At 44.5% G+C, this 20722-nt stretch overlaps 1 pseudogene across 1 annotated transcript in view; it reads left to right on the top strand.

The window, feature by feature from the left end:
* The window catches only part of LOC145347587 (calcium-activated chloride channel regulator 3A-1-like), a 98667-nt pseudogene that overhangs the window by 13306 nt on the left and 64639 nt on the right, over positions 1–20722 (top strand). The window contains exons 5-9 of the transcript XR_013887833.1: positions 277–442; positions 2973–3194; positions 5586–5810; positions 5902–6079; positions 7379–7485. The product of XR_013887833.1 is annotated as a calcium-activated chloride channel regulator 3A-1-like (transcript). The remainder of the gene's footprint in view (positions 1–276; positions 443–2972; positions 3195–5585; positions 5811–5901; positions 6080–7378; positions 7486–20722) is intronic.

Genomic DNA, 20722 nt, shown 5'->3' with positions numbered 1-20722 from the left:
GGACCCAAACGAGGATTAACTCTTTCTTTACCCAGCAAGAGCATGATGGACCAAATGGCCTCCTATTTTCTTTGGCTAGGATTTTCTGATTCCCACAGGAACCATTGCAGACAGGGTGGAAAATGAGATGGATCAGCAAAAGATCTGTTGACAATGGGTGTGAATTCCTGGTCTCGGTGTAAAATCCCGGCCTCTCTTTCTATTTTATTAAATGATTTCTCATTCTAGAAATGTTACGCAAAATCATAGAATTTCCTTTGATTATTTTGGTTTCAGATGTTCAAAGGAGATAAAAGGCAGGATTGCTGAGTGTGGTGAGAAATCCTGTCGATCATGTGACATTGACTCCAAATCAAGGTTACCAAAGGGCAATTGTAAATTCTACCCAAACAAAATGCAGACTTCATCCTCCTCAATAATGTACACAACTGGACTGTCAAATGTAAGTAACAGATACTTTCTCAAATAACACTTTGTTCCAGCAAGCTTATCCTTGCCCTTGCAATTCCAATTGATATGATAACTGGATGGGAAGATCCCAAAATGGCTTGAAAGATTGTGGAGGCAATCTTACTGAACAAATTGTGAGTGCCAAATGAGCATAAAATGGGAGAGTTTCAGGCCCATTGTTTCAGTGAGGGGAAAAAAATCAAACCTTATGACACTTAGAAAAACAAATGAGCAAAATGTGATTCTCACCAGTGGGAGGAGTGGACAGGGTCTATTCACGCCGGGAAGCTGGCTGCAGACTGCTGGAGGGCACTATTGCACAAGCACCCTGATCTCTCAATGCACTATGTACAAGAGTGTATAATGCATTGGGAGATTATCATTCCCCCCACTCCTCCTCTTCACTTGGCATTATCTATCCCACTCCCCTAATCTCCGCTACCCCCCCCAATTTGCGGCCTCCCGCGGATTGCAGCCCTGCTGTCGATTACGACTTCGGTGATCCCCAACTGCACAGTACGCAGCTCTCATGTGCTACCTCCCTTTAGGCCCCACCTCCTTAGGCCACATTCCTCCCCTTAGCTCCAGCCCTTTGACATAGACAGGGTGCCAGGCTGGCAGTGTCAGAATTCCCAGTGGGCTTTGCTAGGTTGTAAGACTGGCACCTTGGGTAAGGTAAGAATCGAACCTGGGTCACTGTCCAGAAACCTAAGTGGTCCAGTCACGTAAGTGCTGCAGCTGGAAGAGGTTGGATAGTCTCAGAACTGATGAAGGTCATTGACCTGAAACCTTAATACAATTTCTCACTGCACAGCTCCAGCATTTTCTATTTTACCTCAGATTTCCAGCAGCTAGTGCAGTGTTTTGCTTTTGCTGGGTAGTCTAACCTTTCGATTCCCCAAAGCCCCTCCATCACCTACAAAAGTCAGAAGTATCATGGAACAATTTCCATTTGTCTGGCTGTGTTCAACTGTGGGGTGGATCTAATGAGGGGTTGCAGGATTGTGGGGCTGGAGGAGGGGGGTTGGTGAGCAGACAAATTACCAACCCCCTCAACTAAAAAATCCATTCTCATTGCACCAACCAAAATCTCTGCAGATTGTGAGTGACTGGAATCCATTGGAGGAACATTGGAAAATCCCTGCCTCAAAGGGGCATTAAGAATTAGAACATGAACATAGAACAGTACAACACAGGAACAGGCCCCTTGGCCCACGATGTTGTGCCGAACATGATGCCAAATTAAACTAATCACTCCTGCCTGCCCTTGGTCCGTATCCCTCTATTCATTGTATATTCCAGTGCTTATCTAAATGCCACTTAAACAACTCTATCGTATCTGCCTGCACCAATATCCTTGGCAACACATTCCAGACACCTACCAGTCTCTGTGCAATAAACTGGCCTCTCACATCTCTTTTGAACTTTCCCTCTCTCACCTTAATTGCTTATTAGATATTTCCACTTTGGGAAGAAGATTCCCATATCAATGCCTCTCATATTTTTATAGATTTCTATCAGGTCTCTCCTCAGCCTCCGCCGGTCCAGAGAAAACAACCCTAGTTTGTCCAGCCTCTCCTTATAGCCCATACCCTCTAATCCAGGCAGCATCCTGGAAAACGTCTTTTACATCTTCTCCAAAGCCTCCACATTGTTCCTGTAATGTGGCGACCAGAATTGACCACAATACTCTAACTTCAGCCTCACCAAAATTTTATAAAACTGCAACATGACATCTTGACTCTTGTACGCAATGCTCTGACCAGTAAAGACAAGCATGCCATATTCCTTCTCTCCCATCCTTGTGTGGCCACTTTCAGGGAGCTATGGACCTGAACCCCAAGATCGCTCCATACAACGATGCTGTTCAGGATCCTGTCATTAACTGTGTACTTACCCTTATCATTTGATTTAGAAACATAGAAGATAGGAGCAGGAGGAGGCCATTTGGCCCTTTGAACTTGCTCTACCATTCATTACTATCGTGGCTGATCATCCGACTCAATAGCCTGCTTTGTCTCCATAACCTTTGATCCCATTTGCCCCAAATGCTATATCCAGCCATCTCTTGAATACATTCAATGTTTTGGCATCAACTATTTCCCAAAGTGTAGCACTTCACACTTTCCCACATTAAACTCTGCTGTGGGTCTGGAGCCACATGTAGGCCAGACCTGCTAAGGGTGGATTGTTCCCAGGTGCACAGCTGGATTTTAGATTCCTTCCTGATAGAGAATCCACCCGATATCCATTGGAATCAATGCGATGCCAATCGACAGGGTTTACAATGGGCAGGTGATGGTTATGACAGTTTACTCTCCAGGTGGTGAGGTTAAAAATGGCCCATCTCCTCTGTGTCCGCCTGCTTCAATGGCAGCACCCATCATCCTGAGTCAAAAGATCATAAATTCAAATGTATCAGAGATTTTTACAGTTTGTAGAATTTGTTGAATGTTTTTAGTCAGAGCTTTTTCTCCTATAGTCTCTTTTAACGCAGGGCATCTTTTTATTTAAATATCCAGGTGGTTGAATTCTGTGACAATGAAACTCACAATCCTGATGCACCAAACATGCAGAACAAAATGTGTGATTACAGGAGCACTTGGGATGTGATCAGCAAGTCAGAGGATTTCAGAAACAATCGCCCACCCCACTCTGGTTCAGTAATACCGACATTTACAATCCTACAGGCCAAAGACCGTGTGCTCTGCTTAGTCCTTGATACTTCTGGAAGTATGACATCGGTAAGACTTGTCCCAAAGTTTATTTCACAGAAATTGTTGATTTGGGCACAAGTCCAAGCTGATGTGTGGCTTCAACAAGCTAAATGAGGTCAGAATCTGAGTATTGTGCTGACTGACTCAGCTCCTAAATCCTCTCCCAGACATAAATCAGGAGTGTGATGAAGTTCTGCCCACTTGCCTGAGTGCAGCCAGTACAATAATGACCATTCGGTCCCAGTCTGCTTGCAGAAATAAGAATCAATTATCAACGGCTGCATTCTTCAGTGGAAATTGGAACTAAATTTAACTCTTCTGTGTAGCTGTGAGGATGAAGGATAAATGTGGCAAGTATCAGGAACCCTGGATAATGAGGGATTTAATGAACCTTGTCAAAAAGAAAATGGAAGCATTCGCAAAGTCTAAAAGGCTTAGGACGGATGAAGCCCTTGAAGAATATAAACAGGAAAGAACTTAAGGAAGGAGTTAGGAGGGCTAAAAGGGGTCACAAAAAGTCCTTGGCAAACAGGATTAAGAAAAGTCCTAAGGCATTTTATACATTTGTAAAGAGCAAGAGGGTAGCCAGGAAAAGGTTGGTGCACTCAAGGGTAGTGGAGGGAATCTATGCATGGAACCAGGAGAAATGGGTGAGGTACTAAATGCATACTTTGCCCCAGTATTCACCAAAGAGAGAGACTCGATGGATGAGGAGCCTAGGGTAGGGTGTGTAGATATTCTAGGTCATGTCAATATCAAAAAGGAGGAGGTATTGGGTGTCTTAAAAAGCATTAAAGTAGGTAATTCTCCAGGGCCTGATGGGATCTACTCCAGAATACTGAGGGAGGCAAGGGAGGAAATTGCTGAGCCTTTGACAGAAATCTTTGTATCCTCATCGGCGACAGATGAAGTTTCAGAGATTGGGTGATAACCAATGTTGTTCCATTGTTTAAGAAGGGCAGCAGGGATAATCCAGGAAATTATCGGCCAGTGAACCTTACGTCAGCAGTAGGGAAATTATTGGAAAGATATTTTTGGGACAGCATTTACTCACATTTGGAAACAAATGGACTTATTAGTGATAGACAGCATGGTTTTGTGAAGGGGAGGCCGTGCCTCACTAACTTGATTGATTTGTTTGAGGAAGTGATAAAAACGATAGATGAGGGAAAGACAGTGATGTTGTTTACATGGACTTCAGTAAAACCTTTGAAAAGGTACCTAAGATAGACTGGTATGAAAGGTGAAGTCACGTGGGATCAGAGAAGAGCTGGCAAGATGGATACAGAACTGGCTTGGCCATATAAGATAGAGGGTAGCAATAGAGGGGTGCTTTTCTGAATGGAAGGCTGTGACTTGCGGTGTTCCACAGGGATCAGTTGTAGGATCTTTGTTGTTCATTGTACATATAAATGATTTGGAGGAAATTGTAGCTGGTCTGATTAGTAAATTTACAGATGACACAAAAATTGGTGGAGTTGCGCAGAGTGAAGAGGATCGGCAGAGGATACAGCAAGATGTAGACTGGTTGGAGACTTGGGTGGAGAATCGGCAGATGGAGTTTAATCCGAACAAGTGTGAGATAATGCATTTTGGAAGGTGCAATGTATTTTGGAATTTATACAATAAATGGTAGGACCCTCAGGATTATTGACAGGCAGGGAGGTCTGGCGGTACTTGTCCACCAATCACTGAAAGTGGCAACGTAGGTGGATAAGGTAGTCAAGAAGGCATATGGCATGCTTGCCTTCAGTGGTTGGGGCATTGAGTATAAAAAGTGGCAGGTCCTACTGCAGCCGTACATATCCTTAGTTCGACCTCATTTAGAATATTGTGTACAATTCTGGTCACCACACTACCAGAAGGATGTGAATGCTTTGGAGAGGGTACAGAAGAGGTTTACCTGGATGTTGCCTGGTCTGAGGGTATTGGCTATGCAGAGAGGTTAGATAAACTCGATTTGTTCTCACTGGAACGATGGAGGTTGAGGGGTGACCTGAGAGAGGTTTACAAGCTCTGTGGCACGGATACAGTGGATAGTCAGATACTCTTTTCTAGGGTAGAAAAGTCAAGTACTAGGGGACATAAATTTAGGGTGTGTGGGGAAAAGTTTAGAGGAGATGTGTGAGGCAAGTTTCTTACACAGAGGTTGATGAAAGTCTGGGACACAGGGGGAGCAGGTGTGATTGTGGCATTTAAGGGGCAACCGGATGAATATGTGAGTAGGATGGGAATGGAAAGACAGGGACTCCGTAAGTTCATACGGTTTTAGTTTAGGTAAGCACCATGATCGGTGCAGGCTTGGAGGGCCGAAGGGCCTGTTCCTGTGCTGTCCTGTTCTTTGTTCTTTTTTTTAAATGCAATGTATAAATAAGTCACATGAATTACTGAGCACATTGTCTTCTTTTTATTAAATAGGAGAATCGTATTATCAGACTCCGCCAAGCAGCTGAGATATTCTTACTGCAGATCATTGAAGTCCAGTCACAAGTTGGAATTGTCACTTTTAACAGTGCTGCAAATGTTCAAACACGTTTGAAAGTGATTAATAATGATGATGTGAGGAATGAACTTGTCCAACTATTACCTAGAGAAGCTACTGGTGGAACAAATATCTGTGCTGGTGTTCAGTCTGGGTTTGAGGTAACATCTGAAAAGCGCAACAAATTTAAATAACCCCTTATTGACAGTTATTACATTATTCCCGTGTTGACAATGACCAACTGTTTTGCAGGTGCTTCGTGGCGACGATGGTGCCACACATGGTGATGAAATTGTTCTGCTGACTGATGGGGAGGACAGTGGAATAAAGAATTGCTTTGCGGAGGTTGAACAAAGTGGCGCAGTTATCCACACAATAGCGTTAGGACCAAGCGCGGCTGCAGAATTAGAACAGCTATCAAATTTAACAGGTGATAAATGCTGAAAGGCCCAATTATTGTGCGTCAGGAGAACAACATGAGAGTATCTTTGTTTTAAATTCTTCTCCATTAATTGTGGTGGAGGCATGAAGAGGTTTAAAATAATTTGGCTCAGGTCTCATTTCAAATAGTGGATAAGGGAATTCCAAGTGTTTGCATTCCAATTATTTCCGATGGGAAATTGGTGGGGTTGTTTTCCTGTTTCAGGTCCTGGTGCTGCCTTATTTTAGCCACAAACACAGCTAACAGAAAGGAAATTTTACCCAGTGCATTTTTAATTCATCATCAGCAACATCACAAAATTGAAAAATAGTGTGATGAAGAATAAAGAAAATTACAGCACAGGAACAGGCCCTTTGGCCCTCCAAGCCTGCACCGACCAAGCTGCCTGACTGAACTGAAACTCCCTATCCTTCTGGGATCCATATCCTCTATTCCCATCCTATTCATCTATTTGTCCAGATGCCCCTTAAAACTCACTATTGTACCTCCTTCCACTACTTCCCCTGGCAGCGAGCTCCAGACACCCATCACCCTCTGTGTAAAATAAAACTTGCCTCGTGCATCTCCTTTAAGCCTTGCCCCTTGCAAATTAAACCCAGGCCCCCTAGTAATTGACTCTTCCACCCTGAGAAAAGCTTCTGACAATCAACTCTGTCCATGCTCCTCCTAATCTTGTAGACTTCTATCAGGTCACCCCTCAACCTCTGTCGTTCCAGTGAGAACAAACCAAGTTTCTCCAACCTCTCCCCATAGCTAATGCCCTCCATACCAGGCAACATCCTGGTAAATCTTTTCTGTACCCTCTCCAAACTCTCCACATCTTCTGGTAATGTGGGCAACCTGAATTGAACACTATATTCCAAGTGCAGCCTAACCAAGGTTCAAGACAGTTGCAACATGACTTGCCAATTTTTAAACTCAATGCCCTAGCTGATGATGACAGCGTGCAGTATGCCTTCTTGGCTAAATATTTTTGATAAAACCATTATATGTTGCCATATTTCTGACCTGTCTCATTTGAATCTCCAAGCCTTCTGTAAATATGACAGGCGGTGTGCACACTGGATAACCAGGCTATTTTAACACCTTCTCCCTCACCCCCACACCTATCGTTCATGCTGAACAGCCTGCATTAAAATTGAGGCTAAAATTCTTAATACTTTTATTGACAACTTATTTCATTGGAGACTTTCTGTCACATTGCAGGAATCCCTTTTTTAACTTAAATCTGAATTGGAATGTGTTTTATCAATGTTTATGATGTATTTTTCTCTTACCATTCTTTAGGAGGTTTGCAGTTTTCAGCCACTGATAACGTGAATGCAATTGGATTAATCGATGCCTTTAATGGATTAGTATCAGGAAATGGTGATATTAGTCAACAGTCAATTCAGGTTGGATTACTCTCGGAAAGTGACTATCCAATTATTCCTGTGCTGACTTGACAGTAAAATATAATAATTCTATTTGCTTGATTTCAGCTTGAAAACTCTGGGAAATTGATTGATAAAGGTGGTTGTTTGACTGGTAACGTTTCAATCGATAAAACTGTTGGGAATGACACATTTTTGGTCATGACATGGGAAAAGGAGACGCCAGGTGTATTTGTACAAGATCCCATTGGACACATTTACCAGGAACCTTCTTTTGTGTTAGATCAAACTCTACGTACAGCCCGACTTAAGATTAACGGCACTGCCCAGGTATGGATCAAAACGTATCTTTTATGCTTCACAATCTGCAGTGTCTTTCCTCACAAAGAAATCCTTTTTTGTCTGGTAGTTTTGTCTAAGTTCTGCTTGCTTGCTACCATCCATCTGTAATTCAGGTGAGTTCCCATTCCATATAACAATCTTTCACATGCTGTCTATCATTGGCCAGCTGAGTACACCATGCAAATGAAAAGAAGCCAGTGGGTTCTTTTCCTAGCTGTTTCCATGGTTTGAAATGTATGATTTCTGTATGGTGCCGTTTGCATGAATTGGTGAGAAAGCTGGGCATTGGGAAACATTCATTCAATCTGAATGACAGCCTTGGAACTTAACCCACGGAGACACCACAGTTAAGTCCAATCCTGAGTTCACCTGACTTCTACATTCTCACATTTCTAACAATGATGTCTAGATAGCAAATGAGAAAGACAAAGACAGTTAGCCCCTTAAACCTGTTGTGCCATTTAATTAGACTATGGCTGATTTGCAGCTTAACTCCACTTCCTCAACTCAGTTCCATATCCCTGAAATGTTTTGCCTTCAAAAACTAATCGATCTTAGTTTTGAAAGTTACCTTTCTCTCCTGGCTCCAGAAAACTCCCGATTCCAGTGACTGCTTGTGTGTATAAGGGGTTTCACCCCTTTATGGCTGATCTCTCATTTAAAGGCCATGCACCTTTGTTCTCGAATTCCCAATGGAGGAAATAGTCTATCCACGTTATCAAATCCTTTAATCTTAAACCTCCCAATTAGATCACCTTTCCTCTTCTATGCCCAAGGGAATACCGCCTTAATCTGTGCAACCCTTCCTCATATGTTAATCCTTTTAGCTACAGAAACATTACAGAGAATGTGTAATTCTGTGGTCAACCCAGAATTCTATATAACTGTAGCCCAGCATCCATTTGAAATGAAGGCTAACAGTCCTTTAAATTATTATTTAGTTTCCATTTTTGTTTATGCAAGGATGACTTCAGCAGCAAGTTCCCATGAAGTCACACACAATGCTGGCATGACAATATATCATCATTCCTGGGCTTGGTCAAAATCCTCACGGTCTCCACCTAGCAGCACTGTGGGTGTACCTTCACTACAGGAACTGCAGCAGTTCAAGAAGAAGTTCCACCTCCTTAAGGACATCTATGGATGGACAATGAAGTCTAGATGGATTCAGAGTTCCCTATTTCTTGCAAATACTCTGGTCTTTCTTTCTTGGGTATGGGCGGCATGATGACACAGCGCTTAGCACTGCTGCCTCACAGCGCCAGGGACCCGGGTTTGATTCCTGGCTTGAGTTATTGTCTGTGTGGAGTTTGCACATTCTCCTCGTGTCTGCATGGGCTTCCTTTGGGTGCTCCCGTTTCCTTCCACAGTCTGAAAGACGTGCTGGATAAGTGCACATAGTGCGCCATGCTAAATTCTCCCTCAGTGTACCCGAACAGGCACTGGAGTGTGGCGACTGGGGGATTTTCACTTCTTTACAGTGTGAATGTAAGCCTACTTGTGACTAATGAATAATAAACTAAGTGTGGAGGACTGCACATTTCCCCATGTTGAACTCCATCTGTTACAGTCTTTTTCACTCAATTAATCTATCAATGACTCTGCTACCTTCCACTCGCATCTGCACTATTTATCGTGCTTTCTGCCTTTGTGTTGATCATGAGCAGGTGTCCCGGCCACTTTTTGCTTCTTCAATAAGTGACACTGTGGCCAGATGTATTGTCTCTCCACTGCCATAGCTCATATCGCCTCAGTAGGTACAAACCAGAAACTGAATTGAGGAGTTTCTGGGCCCAGACTGAACAATTTCAGGAAGCACTTACAGCGACTCAACCAGGCCACAGGGGCACCTCCTCCCAAACCCAAGAGCTTTGCTGCTTGGAATGAATGAGGCTGCAAGGATGCCTTCAGAACAAGTTCCCTCCAAACTTTTTTTTTATTCATTTGTGGGACATGGGCGTCACTGGTTTGCCAACATTTATTGCCTATCCCTAGTTGCCCAAGGGCAGTTGAGAGTCAACCGTATTGATGTGGCTTAAAGTCACATGTAGGCCAGACCGGGTAGGACAGCAGGTTTCCTTCCCTAAAGAACATTAGTGAACCAGATGAGTTTTTCCGACAATCAACATTGTCAACAGTAGGTTCTTAATTCTAGATTTTTTTTATTTAATTCAAGTTCCACCATCTGCTGTGGTAGGATTCAAACCCGGGTCCCCAGAACATTAGCTGAGCTTCTGGATTAATAGTCTAACGATAATATCACTCAGGCCATCGCCTCACACAATGCTGGCATGACAATATATCGTCACTCGGTCAAAATCCTCACATTCTCCACCGAGCAGCACTGTTGGGTGTACCTTCACTACAGGAACTGCAGCAGTTCAGAAGGCAGCTCGCTACTACCTCCTTAAGGACATCTAGGGATGGACAATAAATTTTAGCTGATAATCCAGATATAAATTTAAGACAAACATTGAGATATTGAGGGAACTGGTATCTGTCCTATAATTAAAAAATAACATTTGTTTCCCAGACAGGACGTTGGAAGTACAGCATCTGTAATCCTGGAACCGAACAGGTTATAACTATCACAGTAACATCCCGAGCAGCAGATGAGAACGTTCCTCCAGTAACAGTCAATGTGGAAATCAGCGAAAAGGATTCATTCGGTGGAAGAACAATCTATGCAGAAGTCAGTCAGGGATATTTACCAGTCGTATTTGCAAATGTGACAGCCATTATTGAATGTCCCACTGGTACCCCAGTTGAGCAGAACCTTTTTGATGATGGCTTAGGTAAGATCCATAATATGACTCTGTGAAATTGAATGTGTATTTAAATTGTAGATATTTGAAATGTGGATATATTCAAGTTTAGCTTCCATTACATAAAACATTTTGCCAAACAAGTGATTTGGACTCGATACGAAACACCAGAGTAAGAAAAGTCTTGTTAGGGAATAACCTTATTCAATCACTAATACTGAATGCAAACTAACAAGGTTTATTGTATCAATTTAATACTTAACATTTCAGTAGTTAAAGCATGGCCGTGAATCGTCAGACATTATGGAGCTTTTAGTTCCTTGACCCTGGTCTCTTGAATCCCGATGTTCTTCAAGATTTTAATTTAGAATCAGGTTGACTAATTGCAGTAATTGAGCCAAACTCCAGTTTCCCATCACCAAACATCTTTTATTGTTCACCAAAGAGAATGGTCACACCTGCGGCTTACAGGTAGATAGTCTACACCTCGGACGTCGCTGGATTCCGGGGAAGTGCCGGAAGATTGGAAAACGGCTAATGTTACGCCGTTGTTTAAGAAGGGTGCCAGGCAAAAGGCGGGGAATTATAGGCCGGTTAGTTTAACGTCTGTGGTAGGTAAAATGTTAGAATCTGTCATTAAGGAGGAAATTGCGAGGCATCTTGAAGGGAATTGCTTGATAGGGCAGACACAACACGGTTTCGTTAAAGGGAAGTCGTGTCTGACAAATTTACTGGAGTTCTATGAGGATGTGTCTAGGGCAGTGGATAGAGGAGAGCCGGTGGATGTGGTCTTTCTGGATTTTCAGAAGGCGTTTGACAAGGTACCTCACAAGAGATTACTGCAGAAGGTCAAGGGACATGGAGTTGGGGGTAGGGTGTTAGCATGGATAGAGGATTGGTTGTCAAATAGGAGGCAGAGAGTGGGGATCAATGGGTGCTATTCGGATTGGCGGTTGGTGACTAGTGGGGTGCCCCAGGGGTCGGTGCTGGGGCCTCAGCTATTTACATAAGAACATAAGAACATAAGAAATAGGAGCAGGAGTAGGCCATCTGGCCCCTCGAGCCCGCCCCGCCATTCAATAAGATCATGGCTGATCTGTCGTGGCTGATCTGTCGTGGCTCAGTTCCACTTTCCCGCCCTCTCCCCATAACCCTTAATCCCCTCTCTTATCAAAAACCCATCAACCCGCTTCTTAAAAATATTTAGCGAGGCAGCCTCCACCACTTCAACGGGCAGAGAATTCCAGAGATTCACCACCCTTTGAGTGAAGAAGTTCCTCCTCAACTCCGTTCTGAACCGCCCCCCCTTTATCTTGAGGCTGTGCCCCCTAGTCCTACTGTCTTTTTTGAGCGGGAAGAGTCTTTCCACCTCTATCCTATCCATCCCATTCATCATCTTATACGTCTCAATGAGATCTCCCCTCATTCTTCTAAACTCTAACGAGTACAAGCCTAGTTTATTCAGCCTCTCCTCATAGCTCAACCCCCTCAACTCCGGTATCAGCCTAGTAAACCTCCTCTGCACTCCCTCCAAGGCCAAAATATCCTTGCGCAGGTGCGGCGCCCAAAACTGCACACAGTACTCCAGCTGCGGCCTCACCAATGCCCTATACAGCTGCAGCAAGACCTCCCTACTTTTATATTCAATCCCCCTCGCTATGAAGGCCAGCATCCCATTCGCCTTCCTGACCACCTGCTGCACCTGCAGGCTGGGTTTTTGCGACTCATGCACAAGGAGCTGGAGGAGGGAACCGAGTGTAGGGTGTCAAAATTTGCTGATGACACCAAGATTGGGGGAAAGGCAAATTGTGCGGAGGGTGTGGAGAGTCTGCAGAAGGATCGAGATAGGCTGGGCGAATGGGCCAGGAAATGGCAAATGGAATTTAGTGTTGGCAAGTGTGAGGTGGTCCACTTTGGTAGGAAGAATGGTAGGAAGGACTATTACTTAGCTTGCAGGTGCAGCAGGTGGTCAGGAAGGCGAATGGGATGCTGGCCTTCATAGCGAGGGGGATTGAATATAAAAGTAGGGAGGTCTTGCTGCAGCTGTATAGGGCATTGGTGAGGATGCAGCTGGAGTACTGTGTGCAGTTTTGGGCGCCGCACCTGTGCAAGGATATTTTGGCCTTGGAGGGAGTGCAGAGGAGGTTTACTAGGCTGATACCGGAGTTGAGGGGGTTGAGCTATGAGGAGAGGCTGAATAAACTAGGCTTGTACTCGTTAGAGTTTAGAAGAATGAGGGGAGATCTCATTGAGACGTATAAGATGATGAATGGGATGGATAGGATAGAGGTGGAGAGACTCTTCCCGCTCAGAAAGGACAGTAGGACTAGGGGGCACAGCCTCAAGATAAAGGGGGGGCGGTTTAGAAAGGAGTTGAGGAGGAACTTCTTCACTCAAAGGGTGGTGAATCTCTGGAATTCTCTGCCCGTTGAAGTGGTGGAGGCTGCCTCGCTAAATATTTTTAAGAAGCGGGTTGATGGGTTCTTGATAAGAGAGGGGATTAAGGGTTATGGGGAGAGGGCGGGAAAGTGGAACTGAGCAGCGACAGATCAGCCATGATCTTGTTGAATGGCGGGGCAGGCTCGAAGGGCCAGATGGCCTACTCCTGCTCCTATTTCTTATGTTCTTATGTTACAACAACAGTCTGGGTGAAGCAGGGTTGAAAACCCCCACTGATCACTTTTCCATCTGAGCCTCCACCTGCTCAACAAGGAAGCTTGTACTCCACGTAGCCCACGGGGTGATCTATTGATCTAATGTATATGCAAAATCCCTTTGCAGCATTAAAGATTCAGCCCTAATTTCCCAGTCTACTTTAACTGCTGTAACTGTATAAAGTCATGCAATCATAGAGATATACAGCACAGAAACGGGCTATTCCATGATTTCCAGCCACTCATTAAGTGTTTTTCTCTCTCTAATGGAAAGCAGCTTCCTAACAAACCAAGTACTTTAACCCTAAAACTGGTTTCTTATCAACAAATTGATTCTTACAGGAACCTACAAACATCAAAGCCATTTCTGAATCCTTACAATCCCCAAATTCTGATAAATACACATAGACTGGCAATGTCTTACACAGATGCTAAATCCCTAGTGCAAGCTTGGCACTAACTCGTAATCTGTCCAGGCAAATTCTCTTTAGCAAGTGTTCTCTGACAAGTGTAAACACAAAGAACATAAGAACATAAGAAATAGGAGCAGGAGTAGGCCATCTAGCCCCTCGAGCCTGCCCCGCCATTCAATAAGATCATGGCTGATCTGATAGTGGCTCTGTTCCACTTACTTGCCTGTTCCCCATAGCTCTTAATTCCCTTATTGATCAGAAACCTATCTACCTGTGACTTAAATGCATTTAACGAGGTAGCCTCCACTGGGCAGAGAATTCCAAAGATTCAGCACCCTCTGAGAGAAGAAGTTCCTTCTCAACTCTGGTCTAAATTGACTCCCCCTTATTTTGAGGCTGTGCCCTCTAGTTCTTGTTTCCTTTCAAAGTGGAAATAATCTCTCTGTCTCTACCCTGTCTAGCTCCTTCATTATCTTATATGTCTCTATAACATCTCCCCTCAGCCTGCTAAACACCAATCTACTCAATCTCTCCTCATAAGCTAATCTCCTTATCTCCGGTATTAACCTGGTGAACCTTCACTGCACTCCCTCCAAGGCCAATATATCCTTTCGCAAATAAGGGGACCAAAATTGCTCTAGTTGCGGCCTCACCAGTACCTTGTACAGTTGCAGCAAGACCTCCCTGCTTTTATACTCCATCCCACTCGCGATAAAGGCCAACATTCCATTTGCCTTCTTGATCACCTGCTGCACCTGCAAACTGAGTTTTTGCAATTCATGCACAAGGACCCCAGGTCCCTCTTGATGTAATTTTTCACCATTTAAATCATAGTCCATTTTACTATTATTCCTTCCAAAGTGGATGACCTCACGCTTGCCAGCGTTATACTCCATCTGCCAGATCCTCGCCCACTCACTCAGTCTATCCAAATCTCTCTGCAGACTTTCCGCATCCTCCATGCAATTCGCTTTCCCACTTATCTTTGTGTCATGAGCAAACTTTGTTACCTTACACTCGGTCCCCTCCTCCAGATTGTCTATGTAAATGGTAAACAGTTGAGGCCCCAGCACCGATCCCTGCGGCACACCACTAGTCGCCAACTGCCAATGGGTAAAGTACCTATTTATTCCAACTTTCTGCTTCCTGTTAGATAGCCAATCCTCAATCCACACTAACGCTTCACTCCCAACTCCGTGTACCTTAATCTTTTGCAGCAACCTTTTGTGAGGCACCTTATCGAACACCTTCTGGAAATCTAAAAACACCACATCCACCGGTTCCCTGATAAGTGACCTACTTTTATACCCAGAGGGACAGACTTCCTTTGAGAAGAGAAGATGGCTATGGAACTGTCTGGCGCCCTGCTGAACCTAGAGGCAGCCCGCAGTATATTAGGCACTCGGCCCTATAGTCTGTCTGTAATGAGGTGGCAGTGTGAGATTCATGTGTTACCTACCGGCACCAGACCTGGCATGAGAAGGTCACAAATTGTGATCACTCTGCCCAAAAAACGACACAGCTCAATTTTTAGACTCAAAATTCTTATTTTTTATCAATAAATGATGCGACAACGTGTACAGGATCAATGAATTATATTCATGGCAATTCATTGATGAAATACATTTTAAGATTTGAAATTAGTCCTTCCTTGATCATTTTATTTTTCACTTAATTAGATAGTGAGAGTCAGTGCCTTTACGTTGAAGGATTTAAGAAGTGCTAACCCAAGTAGAGTATCATTATTTTTCCCTGCCCTTCTCAGTGTTGAGATGTTGACCCTTTCTTGCCATTCAGGTGCTGATATTGTCAAGAATGATGGTATCTACACCAAATACTTCCATAATTTTTCTGGAAGTGGAAGATGCAACTTTAAAGTACGTGTCGAGGGAAAGGAAGGGGCTACAAAGATGGCAATCCGAACAGGAACACATGCCTTTGACATACCAGGATACACGGAAAATGGTAAGAAAGTTGTTCTGCTGGCTGTTGGGGACGGCAGTGGAATAAAGAATTGCTTTGAGGAGGTTGAACAGAGTGGTGCAGTTATCCACACTATTGCAATAGGACCAAGTGCGCTGCAGAATTAGAACAGCTATCAAATTTAAAAGGTAATAAATGCTGAAAAGCCCTATTATTGTGCATCAGGGGAACAACATGAGAGTATCTTTGTTTTAACTTCTTCTCCCATTAATTGTGGTGGAGACATGAAGAGGTTTAAAAAAATTTGGCTCATGTCTCAATTCAAATAGTGGATATATTATATGGGAATTCCAGGTGTTTGCATTCCAATTATTTCCGATGGGAAATTGGTGGGGTTGTTTTCCTGTTTCAGGTCCTGGTGCTGCCTTATTTTAGCCACAAACACAGCTAACAGAAAGGAAATTATACCCTGTGCATTTTTAATTCATCATCAGCAACATCACAAAATTGAAAAATAGTGCGATAAAGAATAAAGAAAATTACAGCACAGGAACAGGCCCTTTGGCCCTCCGAGCCTGCACCGACCAAGCTGCCTGACTGAACTGAAACTCCCTATCCTTCTGGGATCCATATCCTCTATTCCCATCCTATTCATCTATTTGTCCAGATGCCCCTTAAAACTCACTATTGTACCTCCTTCCACTACTTCCCCTGGCAGCGAGCTCCAGACACCCATCACCCTCTGTGTAAAATAAAACTTGCCTCGTGCATCTCCTTTAAGCCTTGCCCCTTGCAAATTAAACCCAGGCCCACTAGTAATTGACTCTTCCACCCTGAGAAAAGCTTCTGACTATCAGCTCTGTCCATGCTCCTCATAACCTTACAGACTTCTATCAGGTCGCCCCTCAACCTCTGTCGTTCCAGTGAGAACAAACCAAGTTAATCCAACCTCTCCCCATAGATAATGCCCTCCATACCAGGCAACATCCTGGTAAATCTTTTCTATACCCTCTCCAAACTCTCCACATCTTCTGGTAATGTGGGCAACCTGAATTGAACACGATATTCCAAGTGCAGCCTAACCAAGGTTCAAGAAAGTTGCAACATGACCTGCCAATTTTTAAACTCAATGCCCTAGCTGATGATGACAGCGTGCAGTATGCCTTTTTGGCTAAATTTTTTTGAAAACCATTATATGTTTCCATATTTCTGACCTGTCACATTTGAATCTCCAAGCCTTCTGTAAATATGACAGACGGTGTGCACACTGGATAACCAGGCTATTTTAACACCTTCTCCCTCACCCCCACATCTATCGTTCACACTGAACAGCCTGCATTAAAATCGAGGCTAAAATTCTTAATACTTTTATTGACAACTTTTTTTCATTGGACAGTTTCTGTCACATTGCAGAAATCCCTTTTTTAACGTGGATCTGAATTGGAATATGTTTTATCATTGTTTATGATGTATTTTTCTCTTACCATTCTTTAGGAGGTTCACAATTTTCAGCCACTGATAACGTGAATACAAGTGGGTTAATCGATGCCTTTAATGGATTAGCATCAGGAAATGGTGATATTAGTCAACAGTCAATTCAGGTTGGATTACTCTCGGAAAGTGACTATTCAATTATTCCTGTGCTGACTTGACAGTAAAATATAATAATTTCTATTTGCTTGATTTCAGCTTGAAAACTCTGGGAAATTGGTTGATAAAGGTGGTTGTTTGCTTGGTGACACTTCTATCAATAAAACTGTTGGGAACGACACATTCTTTGTCATGACATGGGAGAAGGAGATGCCAGAGGTATTTGTACAAGATCCCAGTGGACACATTTACCAGGAACCTTCTTTTGTGTTAGATCAAACTCTACGTACAGCCCAACTTAAGATTAACGGCACTGCCCAGGTATGGATCAAAACGTATCTTTTATGCTTCACAATCTGCAGTGTCTTTCCTCACAAAGAAATCCTTTTTTGTCTGGTAATTTTGCCTAAGTTCTGCTTGCTTGCTGCCATCCATCTGTAATTCAGGTGAGTTCCCATTCCATATAACAATCTTTCCCATGCTCTGTATCATTGGCCAGCTGAGTACATGACGCAAATGAAAAGAAGCCAATGGGTTCTTTTCCTAGCTGTTTCCATGGTGTGAAATGTATGATTTCTGTATGGTGCCGTTTGCATGAATTGGTGAGAAAGCTGGGCATTGGGAAACATTCATTCAATCTGAATGATAGCCTTGGAACTTAACCCACGGAGACACCACAGTTAAGTCCAATCCTGAGTTCACCTGACTCCTGCATTCACACATTTCTAACAATGATGTCTAGATAGCAAATGAGAAAGACAAAGACAGTTAACAAAGAACAACCCAGCACGGGAAACAGGCCCTTCGGCCCAACGAGCCCGCGCCGCCGCATCACCCTACACCTATTCTACCCTGCATGTCTACGAATGGAACCCTACTCAGTCAGATTCAGGGAGGAAATAGTGTCAATTTGGTAAAAACCGATTAGCCTAAGAGCACATCTTTGGGGTGTGGGAGGAAACTGGAGCGCCCGGAGGAAACCCACGCAACCACAGGGAGAATGCGCAAACTCCCACAGACACAGGCCCAAATCCATGTGTCTGCACAGCCAGCAGTGCTAGTCACTGAGCTGTTGCGGCGCCCGTCTACCGGTCCAGGATCAAGCACACACACCGACATGAAGTACTAGGCCACTCCTGGACTTCCAAGAGCAGCCCACGCACGACCCGCCGTGTGCATGCCCCTCGCTTGACACGAGGTGGACCTCCACCTGTGGAATAAAGACAAAAATATTAATCTTACAGCCTGCCCTTCCGGTGTCTCCCGAGGTTTAACCCTATTTAATAGCCCCTACCATATCCCTCCATTCTCGTTTCACTCATGTGCCTATCTAACTGCATCTTAAACGAGTCCAACGTTCCTGCCTCCACCACCCTACTCGGTAGCGCGTTCCAGACCCCCACAACTCTCTGCGTAAAGAACCTTCTTCTCACCTCCAAATTATACCTCTCCCCCCCTCACCCTTAAATGATGACCTCTCGTGTTCGTACCCAGTCTAGGGAGCAGTCTCTCACTATTAACTCTATCTATTCCCTTCAGTATCTTATATACTTCTATCATGTCCCCTCTCAATCTCCGTCTTTCCAAGGAGAATAGTCCCAGTTTCTTCAACCTCTCCTCGTAACCCAGTCCCCCCATGCCAGGCAACATCCTGGTAAACCTCCTCTGCACCCTTTCCAGAGACTCCATGTCCTTCCGGTAGTAAGGTGACCAGAACTGGACGCAGTACTCCAAATGCGGTCTAACCAACGCTCTGTACAACTGAAGCATTAGACAGCAGCTTTTATACTCTAAGCCCCTTCCTATAAAGGCTAACATCCCATAAGCCTTCCTAACAACCTTCTCCACCTGTGACGCAACCTTCATGGATTTGTGAACCTGCACTCCCAGGTCCCTCTGTATGTCTATACTCCTAATCGGCCTACCTTTTATCACATAGCTCCTCTCTGCATTATTCCGTCCAAAATACATCACCTCGCATTTGTCAGGATTAAATGCCATCTGCCACCTATCTGCCCACTGCACCAACCTATCTATATCCTGTTGTATCACCTGACAATCCAGTTCCGTACCCGCCAACCCTGCCATCTTGGTGTCATCAGCAAACTTACTGATCACACCACCTACGCCCTCTTCCAAGTCATTTATGTCGACTACAAAGAGGAGAGGTCCCAGTACTGAGCCCTGCGGCACACCACTGGTCACTGGCCTCCAGCCCGACAAGGTCCCCTCCACAACTACCCTCTGTCTCCTATTTCCCAGCCAGTTCTCAATCCACCTAGCTACCTGGCCTCGTATCCCATGCGCCTTAACCTTTTCTACCAGCCTACCGTGAGGGACTTTGTCAAACGCCTTACTGAAATCCATATAGATGACATCAACGGCTCTCCCATCGTCAACCGTTTTTGTCACCTCCTCAAAGAATTCCACCAGATTCGTAAGGCAAGACCTCCCTCTAACAAAGCCATGTTGCGTATCCCTAATCAGATCGCAACGTTCCAAATGCTCATACATCCTACCCCTAAGTATTTTTCCATTAACTTCCCTACCACCGACGTCAAACTCACCGGTCTATAATTCCCAGGGTTATCCCTACTACCTTTTTTGAACAACGGGACCACATTTGCTACCCTCCAGTCTTCTGGGACCTCACCTGTGTCCAAAGAAGAGACAAAGATGTGCGCCAGAGGCCCAGCAATTTCATCTTTCGCCTCCCTAAGCAGCCTGGGATAAATACCATCAGGCCCCGGAGCTTTATCCGTCCTTACGCTACCTAACAGCCCTAGCACTTCCTCTCTCGTAATAACTATATCCTGCAACTGAACCTCCGCTCCCTCCAAGAGACCGCACGATTCCGAACCCCTCTCCTTCGTGAATACCGACGCAAAGTATTCATTCAGGAGCTCCCCCATTCCCTCCGACTCAATACACAACTCTCCACTCTTGTCCCTAAGAGGACCAATTTTCCCTCTAACTACTCTCTTGCCTCTAATATAGGAATAAAATGCCTTAGGATTTTCCTTAATCCCACCAGCCAAAGCCATCTCATGCTCTCTCTTCGCCCTTCTAATTCCCCTTTTTAGCTCCCTCCTACTCTCTCTATATTCCTCCAGCGCACTCTCCGTACCCATTTGTTTTGACCTAACATACACCTCCCTCTTCTTCCTGACCAAGTCTTCAATATCCCCCGTAATCCACGGCTCTCTAATCCTACCTTTCCCATCCTTTCGCTTAACCAGAACATACCTCCCCTGCAACCATTTCACTTTGACCCTAAAAGCATCCCACTTGCCAACCGTGGACTTGCCAGCTAACAGTCCCTCCCAGTCAGTTTGCTGCAGCTCCCTCCTAATCCTGCCATAGCTCGCCTTTCCCCAGTTCAGCACACTCCCGTTCGGACGGCACTCATCCCTTTCCATTGTTATCCTAAAGTAGACGGACTTGTGGTCACTGTTCGCCACATGTTCGCCTACCTCAACCTCAACCACCTGCCCCGGCTCGTTTCCCAACACTAAATCCAGTATAGCCCCTCCCCTAGTCGGGCTAGTTACATACTGTTCTAGCGACCCTT

This window comes from Carcharhinus amblyrhynchos, chromosome 9 (assembly GCF_965287045.1).
Source record: "Carcharhinus amblyrhynchos chromosome 9, sCarAmb.v2.hapA, whole genome shotgun sequence".
Taxonomy (NCBI): Eukaryota; Metazoa; Chordata; class Chondrichthyes; order Carcharhiniformes; family Carcharhinidae; genus Carcharhinus; species Carcharhinus amblyrhynchos.
This window is presented reverse-complemented; position numbering and strand designations above follow the sequence as displayed.